The following is a 14,671-nucleotide window of genomic DNA, read 5'->3' on the forward strand; positions in this document are numbered from 1 at the left end:
AGGATGTATAGTCAAAGATCTTTGTGCCAGAGATCTAAGAGTAACTAATAAGTAGTTTTAGAGGCTAAAACAAGTACTTACAATGACAGATCTAGGGGGTGAGAAAATATAGTCAGAGGCCAGGAATAACAAGTTGAAAGCTGGGAAATGAGTTAATTCCACTCAGAGTAACATGAAGAATATCAGTCTAGGTTAACATTATTTTAGAATAGTGCTAGGCTAATTCAGTACCATCAGCACTTAGGTAAAAAGCAATAGATAGGCAATTGTAGTATAGTGGTATAGTATAGTAGTGGAGTAGTTTCCTCAGCTGTAAAATGGGGATGATAATAACTTCTACTTCTCAGGGTTGCTGTGAAGATCAAATGAGATAATCTTTATAAAGCACATGGTGTCTGGTATATAGTGGGTGCTATATAAATGCTGCTGCTGCTGAGATTAACATTATTTTCCTCTGGCATACATTTGTAAAGCCAGAGAAACTGAGGCAAGATAGAGATTAGAGAGTTATTTATAATTTATTTGAAAGAGAGAGATTTACTGGGACCAAATGGATCCATGGTTTGGTCTCAGGGCTGAATGAGACTATAGTCTCCAAGAATCCCGCAGCAAATGTTGGATACAAGATTCTTTTATAGGGTAACAAGAACGATAAGATATAAGACCTTTATCCTATAGAACATTAACAATGATTCTAGCCTGAGGCAGAGTAATTGAGGTAGGACAATTAGGAAAACTGGGTCAGGACATTAAAAGAGAACTATGGCAACAACACATTCTTTGTATTTATGGCTGTAACTTGGTAGGCTATTGATTAAAGACTTCCAGAAATTCTGGTACACAGGTGTTCATTCCTCTCTAGATCCTGCCCCTGACTCCCTAGTAGCCTTTGTTGGCAGCTTTGCCTATGCGCCTTCTCAACCTGCAAGCTACCTTTGTTATTATAATCCAAGAACCTTCTTATCTCAAAAGATTCCTTCATTGCTGTAGCTTTTTTTTTTTTTTTTTTTTCCCCCTGGACGTTCCTTCTACCCTTATGGCCTTTTCTCTAATTAACTGTCCATGTTCATAATTTTCTAGACTTCTTTTTCTGCAATCTCCTTATGGATGACCCTTGTTCCAAAATGGAGGAAATGGCATGGGACCCTGAGCATGTCATCTAACTTCTCTGAACTCATTTTTTCTCATCTATTAAGTGAGAAGATTACATAAATCTCATATGCTCTCTTTTTTCTCCTATCACTAAACGCATACTTACTTGTATGGTTATATCCTGCCTTCTCACCTTGCCCCAGTAGAATATTAATTCATTTAGGGCAGAGACATTTTAATCTTGTTTTTGCATTTGTGACACCTAGACCAGTTCCTTGTACACTGTAAACCCTTAATAAAAGCTTTATTTGGATTGGATTAGTTCTCCTTCCCAGCTTCATGAGGAACCTTAAGTTAAATCAGTGAAATTGACATTGGTTGAACATGACCATTATAAAGATGCTGCAGATTCATAGGGTTCTCACCTTTATTTGATCTTTTTTAGAGTTTAGATCCTCTTAGTAACCATCCTTGCTGTTACCAATAACAATTACCAACCAGTACCACCTATAGCCCTGGGAATGAAATCATTATTCCCTTCTCTCTCCATACCTTTGGTCCTGCTTTGAGCCCCATTTACAGACTTTGTATTATCTAGTTATTTTACATAATCTAAACAATAATTGATTAATATGCCTGATATGTAGTATATTTTCCCTGTTTTGCTCTTTTAAGTAAATCTATTTTAGTTTTAACTTTGTTTGAGATCATGATTACTATGCCTACTTTTTAAATAAATTCTACTCCTAATCTTTATTTTGGGAAACTTTTAGGAATTTTAGGAAATCTCTGATGTCCTATCCATTCCTCTCCCAAGGATCCTTCCCTTACCTCCTCCCTTCACCCTTTCCCTCTTGTTTCCATCTGAATTTAAAATAATTTGATGGAAATCTATATCTATCTATCTATCTATCTATATACACACACACATACATACATACATATATATATATACACACACATACATATATATAGTTCTCTCTTTATAATATTCCTGTTAATCTACACACCTTACTATACCCCTCATCTTCTTTCTTCACCTTCTTATTTCTTTATAAACTTAGAAGACTTTTATTCCCTTCTAAATATACATGTTGTTCTCTCTTTAACCTAGATATGATGTGATTAGTGTTTTTTCTAAAAAGACTTCCCTTATAGGGGCAGCTAGGTGGTGCAGTGGATAGAGTACCAACTCTGAAGTCAGGAGGACTTGAGTTCAAATCTGTTCTCAGACACTTAACACTTCTTAGCTGTGTGACCTTGCACAAGTCACTTAACCCCAATTGCCTCAGGGGAAAAAAAAGACTTCCCCTGTGATTTGCTCCTTTCCATGCACTCATCTTCTTATTTCTTTTTGAATTTAGAAGACTTTATACCTTCTAGATATGTGTATTATTTCCTCTTTAATTCACTCCCAATGAGAGTAAGTTTCCTCCCCCATCTAAATCTCCTGTGTCAGTTCTTTTTTCCTCATATCTTATTTAGCTAAGATAATTACCCTTTTTACCTTTTCCTACATGGTTTTGCTTTTTTAGAATCACATCATACTCAGTTCTATCTCAATTTTTCTTTTCCAATTACTAATGATGACAATCTCAGACATACATTTACATTTCCACATATTAAAAAAAGAAACGCAATTTGGATCTTGTATGTCTAATTTTCTATTATGTTCAGGTCTTTTTGCAATAAAATCTTAAAAGTCTGGCAATTCATTAAATATCCATTTTTTCTTTTCAGAATTATGCTTAACTTTGCTGGATATTATATTTTGGGGCACAACCCCAGCTATTTTGCTCTTTGATATATAGTGGTTCAAGAGATATGATCTTTTAATGTAGCTGCTGTTTGGTCTTGTGTGTTCTAACTGTGGCTCCACCATATTTGAATTATTTTTTTCTTGTTTCTTGTAATGTTTTTTCTTGGCCTTGAGGTTTCAGAATTTGGTTATGATATTCCTGTAGGTTTTCCTTATAGAATCATTTTCTGCAAGATAAATTTTTTCTATTTCTATTTTCTCCTTTTGTCTAACCCTTTAGAATGATTTTCTTGAATAATGTCTTGTATTATGATTCTTTTTTTGATCATAGATTTCAAATAGTTCAATTAGTCTTATGTTTTCTTGATCTGTTCTCTAGATCAATTGCTTTTCCTAGTAGATATTTCACATTCTCTTCTATTTTTTTTTCATTTTTTACATTTTGTTTTATTATTTTTTTGGTCTCATCACTTCCCTGGCTTCCCATTGATCAATTCTAATTTTTAAGGAGTCATTTTCTTCCTCAATATTCTGGATCCTTTCCCAATTGATTTATTTTCTTTTTATAATCTTGTTTTTCTTGGACTATTCTTATTTTAAAGAATTTTTCTTCAGTCTCTCTCATTTGATTTTTTAAATCTTTTTTGAGTTCAATTAATTCTTTTTTTGGAAGGTGACCATTTGATGTTATTTTCTGGAGTAGAAAAGTCTTTTTTGTTTCAGTATCTTCCTCTAATAACTTTTTATGGTTAGATTCTTTTCTATTTGCTCATTTTAAAAAATCAATCAACCCTCCATGCCCTAGAACTAGAGGTGATTTCAATACCAACTGCTTTAATTTTTTAAATGAGCAGGCAAAGATTTAAATGCTGTTCATTTTTAGAGGAAAATACTGAAGCAAAAAAGACTTTTCAATCTCTGAGAATAATATCAAATGGTCATCTTCTCAAAAATAATTCATTGAATTCAAAAGACTTTAAAAACCAAATGGGAGAGATTGAAGGCAAATTCTTTAAAATAAGAACAATCCAAGAAAAATAAGAAGATTATAAAAAGAAAATAAATCAATTGATTTATATCTTTCTACTGATATCTTTTCTTGGATCTTCTCTGGTTGTTCCAGAAGGACCACTATTCTGTCTCTTTCCTTCTCCCCTTCCTTATCTACTAGACAACAAGTAATCCAATATAGGTTAAACATGTGCAATTCTTCTAAACACATTTCTACATTTATCATGCTGCACAAGAAAAATCAAATTAAAAAGGGGAAAAATGAGAAAGAAGAGACAAGAAAACAAACAATAACAACAACAAAAGGTAAAAATACTATTGTGATCCACATTCAGTCCCCATAGTCTTCTCTCTTGGATGCAGATGGCTCTATTACAAGTATATTGGAATTGACCTGAATCACCTCATTATTGAAAAGAGCCAAGTCCATCACAGTTGATTATTACATAATATTATTGTTTTATTATTATTATAGCTTTTTATTTACAAAACATATGCATGGGTAATTTTTCAACATTGACCCTTGCAAAATCTTCTGTTCTAACTTTTCCCCTCCTTCTACCTACCCTCTCCCCTAGATGGCAGGTAGTCCAATACATGATAAATATGTTAAATTATATGTGAAATACAATATATGTCTACATATTTATACAGTTATCTTGCTGTACAAGGAAAATTGAATCTAGAAAGAAAGAAAGAAAAAAAAACCTGAGAAAGAAAACAAAAATGCAAGCACACAATAACAGAAAGAGTGGAAATGTTCTGTTGTGGCTATACTCATTTCCCATAGTTCTCTCTCTGGGTGTAGCTGATTCTCTTCTTTACTGAATAATTGGAACTGATTTGAATTATCTCATTGTTGAAGAGAGCCATATCTATCAGGATTGAGCTTCATATAGTCTTGTTGTTGCCTTGTATAATGATCTCCTGGTGCTACTTATTTCATTTAGCATCAATTCATGTAAGTCTCTCCAGGCCTTCCTGAAATCATCCTGCCGGTCATTTCTTACAGAAAATAATATTCCATAACATTTATATACCACAATTTATTCAGCCATTCTCCAATGGATAGGCATTAATTCAATTCCAGTTTCTAGCCACTACAAAGAGGGCTGCTACAAACATTTTTGCACATACGGGTCCCTTTCCCTTTTTTAAGATCTCTTTGGGATATAAGCCCAGCAGTAACACTGCTGGATCAAAGGGTATGCACAGTTTGATAACTTTTTGAGCATAGTTCCAGATTGCTCTCCAGAATGGCTGGATTCATTCATAGTTCCACCAACAATGCATCAGTGTCCCTGTTCTCCCACATCTTCTCCAACATTCGTTATTATCTTTTCCTGTCATTTTAGCCAACCTGAGAAGTGTGTAGTGGTATCTCAGAGTTGTCTTACTTTGCATTTCTCTGATCAATAATGATCTAGATCACCTTTTCATATGACTAGAAATAGTTTCAATTTCTTCATCTGACAATTATCTGTTCATATCCTTTGTCTATTTATCAATTGAAGAATGGCTTGATTTCTTATAAATTTAGGTCAATTCTCTATATATTTTGGAAATGAGGCCTTTATCAGAACCTTTGAATGTAAAGAATGTTTTCCCAGTTTATTGCTTCCCTTCTATTCTTGTCTGCATTTGTTTTGTTTATAAAAAACCTTTTTAACTTAATATTTTGTAATTGATAATGATCTCTAGTTTTTCTTTGGTCACAAATTCCTTATTTTTTCACAGGTCTTAGAGGTAAACTATCCTATGTTTTTCTAATTTATTTATAATCTTGTTCTTTATTCCTAGATCATAAATTCATTTTGACCTTATCTTGGTATACGGTTTTAAGTATGGGTCAATGCCTAGTTTCTGCAATACTAGTTTCCAATTTTCCCAGCAGTTTTTGTCAAATAGTGAATTCTTATCCCAAAAGCTGGGGTCTTTTGGTTTGTTAAACACTGGATTGCTATAGTTATTGATATTTTGGCTTGTGAACTTAATCTATTCCTGATCAACTAGTTGATTTCTTAGCCAGTACCAAATGGTTTTGATGACTGCTGCTTTATAATATAGTTTTAGATTTGGTACAGCTAAGCTACTTTCATTTGACTTTTTTTTTTTCATTAGTTCCCTTGAAATTCTTGACCTTTTGTTCTTCTAGATGAATTTTGTTGTTATTTTTTCTAGGTCAATAAGATTGTTTCTTGGGAGTTTGATTGTTGTAACACTAAATAAATAAATTAGTTTCGATAATATTGTCATTTTTATTATATTCACTCAACCTATCCAAGAGCACTTAATATTTTCCCAGTTGTTTAAATCTGACTTTATTAGTGTTGAAAGTGTTTTGTAGTTTTGCTCATATAGTTCCTGACTTTCCCTTGGCAGATAAATTCCCAAACATTTTATACTATTGACAGTTATTTTAAATAAAATTTCTCTTTGTATCTCTTGCTATTGGATTTTGTTAGTGATGTATAACATAATCTTATTGTTGCTATGTACAATGTTCTCTTGATTCTACTCACTTCACTTAGCATTAGTTCCTGTAAGTTTCTCCAGGCCTTTCTGAAATCATCCTGCTGTTCATTTCCACATTACTTATTCAGCCATTCTCCAATTGATGGTCATCCACCCACTTTCCAGTTCCTTGCCACTACAAAAAATGCTGCTACATTTTGGATCCTTTGTCCTTGTTTATGATCTCTTTGGCATATAGACCCAGTTAGACACTACTGGATCAAATTTCTTGCCCTTTAAAGGTTAACACACTTATCATCTCTTCCATGAAGCCTTTCCTACTCCCAACTATAGAATCACAGATTTAAAGCTGGAAGAGATTCACAGAGGCCAAGTCCAAACTCCTCATTTTACAGATGGACTTCAGGATAATTTGGTGATATACCAAGTCATATAGATAGGAAATGTGTGAGTTGCATATTAACCCAAATCTTTCTGTCTCTAAGACTAACACCCTGTCCATTATCCCATACTGCTCTGCCAAGGGTATACTGACCTTCCTCTGAAGGAGATATTTCAATTTATATCTCTCTAATGGGCTTATATAATATTCCATATTTTAATTTTAGACCTACTAGATCAGAAGCTCCTAAAGGTCAGGGAACATATTTTATCTAAAGTTTGTCTCTGCTCTTTAGAATAGTATGCACTTAAACATTAATTGAATGGGTAAATGGTCCACATGGATGTAGATGAATTGTTGTGCTCAGGATAGTTTCTTCATGCTTTAATCATGGTTGTTATGAGTAGTTCTTTTTCTGCTATAGTGTGGCTTATCTCTAGCAAGGTGACCTTCAGAGAAGAGAATGAGAGGTTTTGCATTTACCCCACATATACAGTACACCAACAAATTGTTCTCAAGACATGGTCTAATTTGGTAGGACATGTAAGAACTTCATATCTGATGGTTTCTGAGGACATCTGTGGGGTATAGAGTCGTCAGAGGACTTTCCCTGAGGATTTTTTTTTATCATATTATGATGATAAATAGGAGAATGTTGTTCACTGTTGTTTGATTCTTTGTGACTCCAATTTTTTTTTTTTTTGGGTGGGGCAAAGATACTGTGGTAGTTAGCCAAATTTTTTTCTCTCTAGCTCATTTTACAAATAAAGGAACTGAGGCAAACAGGATAAAGTGACTTTTCCAGGGTCACACAGCTAATAAGACTCTAAGCCCAGACTTGAACTCGGGAAGATGAATCTTCCTGATTCCAAGTCCAGCATTCTATCTGCCTCCTACCTGGCAGTAATTCAGCTGTTTTCTCTAACTAAGCAGTACTTTGAGATAGGAAGGATTAGTATCGCTTATCTAATCACAACTTCTGGGAGTAAACTAGATAGATATAAAGGCTAATACTTGATCTGGAATTTGGCCAAAGTACCAGTGTTAACCCTTTAAGGTAAGTGTCAGAGAATCCTTACTTATTAGTAAGTATTAGCAGTACCTGGTCTTATCTATTCCTAGAATTCTGTTTTTTTTCTATTTTTACCTTTACCTTTACCCAGTACCCAGTATTTTAGTTATCTGTATTTTATTTCATTCTCCTCTGTTATATTTCTGGCTTTTTATATTTCAATGCCATGTTTCAACTGTAACCTTGTAGTATCTCTAGAAGTATTGGACCTCCTCACCATGGAACATCCATCTGTCTTCTTGCATCAGTGAATCCTTGTCAAGACCTACACTTTTTGGGAAGGTCTCAAGCCTAGAAACTTCATCCCCTTCTCAGCTATAATTCTGACTTTGTGGTGTCAACACCATGCCCAGGGAGAATATCTTCTTCCACTTTTAAATGCCTTTTGTGTGTGATTTCCCCTCATTAGATCGCAAAGTCCTTAAAGGCATGGAATATCCTTCTTTTTCCTAGAATTTATATCCTCAGCACTTAGCACATTGCCAGGCACATAGTAAGCATTTAACAAATGCTTATTGCCTTTCCTGTCTTTGGATTACAGATTTAGAATAGGAAAATAACTTAAAAGTCATATAAGCAACTCCAACTTTTTAAAAATGAAGTGAAATTATCTCTAGATTAAGTAACTTGCCTAAGATCACCCAGGTAGCAGCAAAATTGGAATGGGAACCAAGTCTTCAAACTCTCAGATGCAGTATTCTTTCCACTTTATTCTATTACCTTTCATAGGATCAACTGAGAGGAGTATTTAAAAATCCTACAGGACAGATATTTTTTCCACTATCCTTCTTCAAATATGTCAGTGTCTTGTTGATATCTTTACTGCAAGTAAGGATTTATTAATCAGGTTCAGCCTCACTTAGTTTGTGAAACTTGGTTTATGGTGAGATCATAGTTTTTCCTATTGTACCAAATTTGTCTTTGGGTGTAGGCTGGAGAATCAGGACAGACAGAGAGTTGGGTATCTGTCATGTCCTTACAAGGAACCAAATTTCATAATTCCTTTAAGGACGAAGCTACATCAAATGACTCAGTGAATTTTTTTTTTTTTTTGCCCATAAAGAAAAGAAACAATAGGATGGAAATGTGTAGTTTAAGTAAAATGATAATATCTATTTATAATTATTTGTTTAAAATGCTTTTTCACAGAAATTATAGTAAAATTATTTTAAAGATCCATGCATCAATTTATGGGTCTTGTCAAAATAAAAAATAAAAAAAAGTAATAATCAGTCTACATGTGCAGTTTTCTTGATTTGGAAGTTAGCTAATTGCTTAATTACCTAATTACAGGAAACTGAAGCCTTTGTTTCAGTTAACACAGCAAAATGACAGATCAGTAAAATTTGACATTCAGATGAAACAAAAAACATTGTTTTTTTTCATTCTGGAATTAATCCAAGTGATTTTTTAGGATTAAAATAAATATACCCAATTTTCCTTATCATGAACATGGTCTTCATAAGAACCCAGACATTAACCTTTAGCATGCTGATTATGTGCAATGATGTTTTGTTTAAAGTGAATAATAAGGAAATACTTTAGATGGGATTATAAAAATTCTGCAGAGATGTGGGTTAGAATTTTAAATTAGAATTAATCATTTACTAAATATTCAGAGAGGGATGGGAGGAAAGGTGTGATTTTGCTCTAACCCAACTGATTAAACTGGCTATGCCAGCTATAATGACATAGTTGACACTCTTTTATACTTGTTATAATATAGTAGGGAGGGATCTTGGATCTAATGTTCTCTCTGTGAATTTTTTTGGAACTGTCTTGTTCAGAGTAGCTACATTGTTCAGAATGATCATCCTTGAAATACTGCTTTTACTGTGTTCAGTGTTCTCCTGGTTCTATTCACTTTACTCTAGATCCCCTAGGGTACTCAATAAATACCTCTCTAATCCTATATCCCATGTAATATAATTTCTCCTATGCTAGTATTTTATTCCTCTATTGCTCCAGGAGATCTAGAAAGATATGGACTACATTTAATCCAAACTTTGCCTTTCCATAGATCTTCTATCTCAAAGTCAAATTTCTTCCCTTTATACATGGTTGCATCCTTTATATGGTTTTGTATGAAATGAACCTGATAAGTAGGGGAAAAACTATTCCTATTTATTAACAAACATCTAGGTGATGTGGTTATCTGGGCCTGTTTTTTGGTCTTCCACAAGAAATGAAATTATTCAAATGGAACACAGAATCACAAAAACTCAGTTTTAGAACTCAATAGCTTTTCATATGATTTCAACTCATATATAAAAGAACACCTTCTATAATATAGCTGACAATCAGCCATCTTGACTTTCCTTGAAGGACTCCAGTGAAGGGAAACACACAACTTCATTTTGGATCAGTCCATTTTGGGGAATTTTTTTTTTCTTATACTGCGTCTGAAACTGCCTCCTTGCAACTTTTCCCTATAACTCCTCATCCTGCCCTTAAGGATCAATTGGAACAAGTCTAATTTATGTTCCATGAGACAATCTTTTAAAGAATTGAAGGAAGTGAGGATGCCCAACTGAAAGTTTTTTCTTTTTGAGTCTGAAAACCTCCAGCTGCTTCATTTTATTCTTACATGAAATCATCTAAAGACATTTCACCATCCCAGTTGTCCACTTTGGGTTGCTATTTGGCTCTCCAACATTCTTCCTGATGTTCACCGTCTCTGACTAGACATAGGCACATTGTTCTGCATGCTTAAATGTCATTGTGTTTGTACTTTGAGGAATTATAATGGAGTTGGAGAAATAATCTCTCTTTTTAAGGGATGGCTGGTATCAAAAACAATGGGCTGGAGTTAGAGAACCCAGGTTCAAACCCACTTTTGATACCAGAGGTGTGACCTTGGACAAGGTACTTTACTTTTCTATTCTATAAATTAATGTTAAGCTACATGGTTTTTAAGGTTTCTTATAGCCCAACATTTAGAGCCTATGATCCTTAAAAAACAAAGTGAAGATAAGAGTTTATGACCAAATGAGATACAGAAGACTATAGTAAATGAAATAGATAGTTTTGATTATCTGGACTTAAATTTTTTTTTTTTAACCAAACAAAACCAATGTAGCCAAAATTAGAGGGAAGATAGGAAACTAGGGAAAAAAATTTTTTTAACAGAAAATTCCTCTGATGAAGGTTTTATTTCTAAACTAGCTAGGGAATGGAGTCAAATTTATAAAAATATAAGCCATTTCCCATGTGATATATGGTCAAACGATATGAACAGGTAATTTTCAGAAAAAGTAATTAAAGCTATAAATAACTGCATGAAAAATTATTTGTCACTTTTGATCGTTGAAATGCAAATTAAAACAATTCTAAGGTACTATCTCATACTTATCATATTGACTGATATGATATAAAAGGAAAATGATATGCTTGAGTCATATGGAAAAATAGCGACAGTAATGTACTGTTGGTAGTGCTGTGACTTGATTCAACCATTCTGGAAAACAATTGGGAACTATGCCCAAGAGACTTCAAAACTGTATATCTTTTGACCCCATAATATCATTATTAAGTCTATATCTCAAAGAGAGTAAAGGGAAAGGGATCTATTTGTGCAAAAATATAGCAACTCCTTTTGTGGTGGAAAAGAATTAGAAATTGTAGGGATGCCTATCATTTGGGGAGTGGCTAGACACATTATTATAAATGATTGTGATAGAACGCTATAGTGCTGCAAGAAATGAGCAGGAGGATGGTTTCAGAAAAACTTGAGAACACTTATTTGAACTGATGCAGAGTAAAGTGAATAGAGCCAGGAGAACACTGTACATAGTAAAAGCAGTATTTCAAGGATGATCATTTTTAATAATGTAGTTATTTTGAACAAGACAGTTCCAAAAAACCCATGAAAAATGCTGTCCATTTCCAGTGAGAGCAGTGATAAATTCTGGATTCCCATTGAAGCATAGTTTTTAAACTTTATTTTTAAAAATTGTGTATGTGTTTTATTTTGCAATAGTTAATATGGAAATATTTGCCTTTTCAATGGGTGAGGAGATAAGGGAGAGGAGAAAATTTGCAACTCAAAATTAAAAAAAAAATATGTGTAATTGGGAAATATTTAATAAAATAAACGCAAGCCACATGGAGGAAGTAATGTCAAAACTAGCATCAGACATACAGCTGACCTCTGGTCTTCTTGTGGATCAAGTTGAATTATTTTATTGAGACATTTTATCCAGATCAGTATTTTTTCTGCTTCATTTCCATCTCCCAGCAACACAGACTAAGTTAATACATCTCTAAATGAAAGTTTCAAGGTTAGATCTTTCTTTTGCCTCTTTTCAGAAGACAGTTTAGCAGAGCTGAGCCAAGCTTTGCAGGTTCAGAAATCTCTTGCTATGTCTTTTAATTAGCAGCCTGTGCTCCTTGTTCCCAGAGAAATAGATGGGTTTGAGCATTTCCAGACTGCTCATTTATTCCACATCTCTGAATTAAGAAAAATGCTCCTTTGAATAAGGGATGAGAGAGCCTAGAGCATCAACCAGTAAGTTTTGTGCATTATACATCTCCTGGCAAGAGTCCAGGATGTCCTTAGGGCGCATACAGGCATAGCAATGAAGGCTATTAAGTGAGTTTGAAAGAGATAATGACAAACTAAAAAGAACAGGGGAAGAAGAAAAGCAATTTTACTGGCAAAGGAATCTGAAGTTGATTTGGGTGGTCCAGGAAGCCCTTCCTTCTAGATACTTAAAATTTTCTTCTATAGGATTTGGGAATACATCAGATTCCCCTTAGGAAGTAATGCTCAGGTTCTTTGACTATGATCAATAGAACCACTGGCTGGTGGAATCATTTCATGGAAACTGTTTTTCCTCAAGAGGAGAAGAGAGATATTTAAGTGGAGTTGGAGGCACTATTAGGTTTATAACCAGGGGTGTTCTGGAGCAAGCTCAGACCAGCAGTCCCTACACATCAGGATTGTTTTATTGTTTTATTGTTTTATTGATTTTCTTGATGGAGAAATTGTTGACAATAAAGATTGTTGTATGTATAATTTTTTAGACAGTTGATTATTAAATATTTACCAGACACTACTGCCCATCCCAGAAATCAATACATCCAAATCATATTCTAATAACTCCTTAAGCTAGCATAATATGATAGAAAGGACTCTGAATTTGTAGTAGTAGTACTTGGATTCAAATTCTGACTCTATTACTATTGTGGGACACAACCTCCTGGGGCCTTAGTTTTCTTATATGGAAAGCAATGAGGTTGGAGTATCTCTGATCTTGTCCAGTTCTAACATTCTACAGAATTCTAGAAGCATATAAAGCTGTATGGAAATAAATTTTTAACTCAAGCCAAAACTACAAGCTCATCAGAAATACCTTTTTTTTTTTTTTTGTTTAGCCTATGTACCATTCTTTTTTTTTTTATTAAAGCTTTTTATTTTCAAAACATACGTGCGGAAAATTTTTCCTTCCATAGCCTTGTGTTCCAAATTTTCCCTTCCTTTTCCTCATCCCTTTCCCTAGATGGCAAGCAATCCAATATATATTATACTTGTTAAAATATATGTTAAATCCAATATATGTAAACATTTATACAATTATCTTTCTGCACAAGAAAAATCAAATCAAAAAGGAAAGAAAATGAATAAGAAAACAAAATGCAAGTGAACAACAAAAAAAGTGAGAATGTTATGTTGTGATCTACACTCGATTTCCACAGTCCTCTCTCTGGGTGTAGATGACTCTCTTCATCACAAGATCATTGCAACTGGCATCAATCATTTCCTTGTTGGAAAGAGTCACGTTCATCTGAATTGATTATTGTATAATATTAATGTTGCCATGTACAATGATCTTCTGGTTCTTCTCATTTCACTTGGCATCTGTTTATGTAAGTCTCTCCAGACTTCTCTAAAATCATCCTGCTGATCATTTCTTATAGGACAATAATATTCCATAACATTCAAAAATATGGAATGCTTCATGAATTTGTGTGTCATCTTTGTGCAGGGGCCATGCTAATCTCTGTATTGTTCCAATTTTAGTATTTCTGCTGTTGAAGCAAACACCAGAAATATCTTTTAACAATATAATTCTTAATAGTAATCCTTAGGGAAAGATATATAATGTGCTTGAAAATAAGATGTAGTTAGTGTATTCTCCTAGGTCTCTGTGGCTCCATCCCTGCAAGTCTATTAGGTACAAACTAATGAAGTTTGAGATGGGAGTGACTAAAAAAAAAAAAACCAGCAAAGAATATTGTTTTCTGTTTCCCTTATTGCCAGAAAGAAAGAAGGGGCTCAAAGGTGAGGTTAGAGAAGTACAGGATCTTGAGGATGATCTAGTCCTTTTACAGAATTGGCTCCTATCAGAATTGACTCAAAAAGGGAATAACATACAAACTCAATTGGGTATAGAAAGTTATTTTATCTTATGGGAAAATGGGAGAGAAAAGGGATAAGAGAGGTGGTGGCAGTGGTGCTAGAAAGGAGATCAGATTGGGGCAGGAAGTAGTCAAAAGAAAAACACTTTTGAAGAGTAACAGGGTGAAAGGAGAGAGAATAGAATAAATGGGGGGAGTAGTTGAGGGAAAAACAGCAAAAAAAAAACAAACTGAAAAAAACTTGAAGCAAATTTCTCTGATAAAAGCCTCATTTCTCAAACATATAGAAAATGGAGTTAAATTTATAAAAATAAAAGGCATTCTCCAATTGATAAATGATCAAAAATATGAGCAGTTTTCAGATTAAGTAATCAAGGCTATCTATAGCCATATTTAAAAATGCTCTAATTCACTATTTATTGGATAAATCTAAATTAAAACAATTTTAAGTTACTACCTCATACCTATTAGATTTACTAGTGGTACAGAAAAGGAAAATGACAAATGGTGGAGGGATTGT

General features: G+C 33.8%; 1 pseudogene; it reads right to left on the bottom strand.

The window, feature by feature from the left end:
- Positions 1-13,733: 13,733 nt before the first annotated feature.
- Positions 13,734-13,833, bottom strand: LOC111719398 (annotated as a pseudogene).
- Between the last annotated feature and the right edge of the window lie 838 nt (positions 13,834-14,671).

The sequence above is a fragment of the Sarcophilus harrisii genome, chromosome 1 (genome assembly GCF_902635505.1).
Source record: "Sarcophilus harrisii chromosome 1, mSarHar1.11, whole genome shotgun sequence".
NCBI lineage: Eukaryota > Metazoa > Chordata > Mammalia > Dasyuromorphia > Dasyuridae > Sarcophilus > Sarcophilus harrisii.